This window comes from Haliotis rufescens, unplaced genomic scaffold (assembly GCF_023055435.1).
Source record: "Haliotis rufescens isolate VD_foot unplaced genomic scaffold, xgHalRufe1.0.p SCAF_6, whole genome shotgun sequence".
NCBI classification, from domain to species: Eukaryota; Metazoa; Mollusca; class Gastropoda; order Lepetellida; family Haliotidae; genus Haliotis; species Haliotis rufescens.
The window spans coordinates 18,363,603-18,365,603 of record NW_025964334.1 but is presented as its reverse complement, the minus strand read 5'-3'; the positions used below and the strand labels follow the sequence as shown (position 1 = coordinate 18,365,603).

The window sequence follows — 2,001 nt, the reverse complement described above, 5'->3', positions numbered from 1 at the left end:
CGTTCAGCAATTATGATTTTACAACCAGTTCTCATCACCAGTTGTGGATGGACGACGTCCTGAGGGCGGCGATTTGAAGTGATGAGGTTTTAGTCACTGGATTGGTCTGTCTTAAGAGCTTACACCTATGTTTTCAACTAAAAATAATCAAACATGTGATTCTCTTAAATTGAGGTCAAGGTCATTACACCAAAAGTGCTTGTAACTTTCTGTTTATGGTAGCTAGTAGAATAACACTTTCTGTTTTGAAGTTGTCTTCTTTCCAAACGGGAAATGATGTCATTTAACTGGAAGTGCCAACAACTTTCTTAGTAATGTTGGTGCAGAACTGTTTTTAGGTTGTGATGCATTGAGCTTATGTTATGTTTGGCCTTTACTACAATTAAGTCAGTTTGTCTGTTTTCCCATTACAGAGGTGAAGGGTGCTTACATTGACAGCTTGAGGCACAGGACTAATTTCTACTGCATTTGGCAACATGAGGTATCCGTGATGAATCTAAAACATGTATTGATGAGGTCATCGCTTGAGTAGATGGACGTTAAAATGGGTCATGATACACGTTTGTTGTGGTAAAGTTTTCGCTATTCAAGAAAAATTATGTAGGGACTAGTTCTGTGTTGCATGTAATTTAATATATTTATTCATATATGTTTTACATGTTTGTCCTTGCATCTGTAGGTAGTTGTAGAATAGCATTACTGTTGTAAATATGTAAGCTTAGTGCCATAAGGTAGAAATGGATCCCATACACCTGGGAATATTGAAACAATTTAAACCTTTAAAATTATGGTCGCGGTTGTTTGATCAACATCCATGGCGAGATGAAGTATGAAATGCATTGTTTCGATGCTGTCAGTGCCATTCAAATTGATCAGCAGAGACAGATAGCATTAATTATGAGAAACAAAACGCGCTGATGGCTGAAAATCAATGTTACGACAATACTAATTCTACATGTCACCAATTTGTAAGAGCTTACTTGTAACGTTGTCTTTCTTTTTCATTCAGTATGAATCACTTGATCCACCAAGACTTGAACGAGCTGTGGAGGACAAGTAGTTGGTACCTGACAAAGGCCACTGTGATGGGCATTACTTGCACCGGGTACCACCTGGAAAAGTCGCAGTTGTGCCCCGAATGATTGTGCACCGTCCTCTAATCACTCGAACGTGATGCCACACTTACAACTACTGTGGGACTAGGTGGTTTCAATATCATACTTGTGAGGCTGACTTTCATGAACTATAGTGTCACGCCATTTTTCTGTATCAAACCATGTATAATAAAAGTATGAAAAATCCACCATTTTGTTTTCATTGTAGCTAATCGGGCATTTGAAGCCATGAGAGTATGAAATGATTTGTTGAAAATCTTGATATGATTCCCTAGTTTATCAGGCCAAATGATTTTCTCTTACTGCAAAATATATTGATTGACCACAGAACCTAATGTTTCAACACCAACGTGTTGTTTACTACAAAAATGACTGCTGAGCGATATTTTGAAGTACATAATACAAAGTGGTAAATAATAAATGTCTGGCAGAAATTTCTGGAGGTATAAAAAAGGTTCTTCTAGAAATTTCTGCAGTACAAAACAAATCAGTCAGAATTTTCTTCAGAAATGCATTTGAGCTCATTTGAGGAACATAAACTTTGCAATGTTATTAAGTGTGTTCCTGTAGGCTCGATCCCTTTATGGTCATGTTCGGACTGCTGACCATTCCAAAGTTGTATCGCCTCTCCTTCATGTAAGTTATATCCCAGCTTGTTACATGTAGGTTCATGCGGAGGAAACGTCTGAAGCGGTACAGAACGTAGGAGAACCCAAATGTCAGTAAAATGATAAAATGTAAAACCTAGCAAATTCGAAAATTAGGCTACAAAAAATACAGTGCTCTCGCTGTCAGTTGACAATGCATTTGTTTAAAAACAACTCTCGCAATGCGATTAATTTTGATTTTCTAACAAAAATGATCACACATATCTTCACACCGCGAT

At 37.4% G+C, this 2,001-nt stretch overlaps 1 long non-coding RNA gene across 1 annotated transcript; it reads left to right on the top strand.

The window, feature by feature from the left end:
- Nucleotides 1–422: 422 nt before the first annotated feature.
- On the top strand, nucleotides 423–1,303 carry LOC125374612. The gene is made up of 2 exons (XR_007218690.1): nucleotides 423–481; nucleotides 1,010–1,303. It is a non-coding gene; the product is annotated as an uncharacterized LOC125374612 (long non-coding RNA).
- Nucleotides 1,304–2,001: the final 698 nt, after the last annotated feature.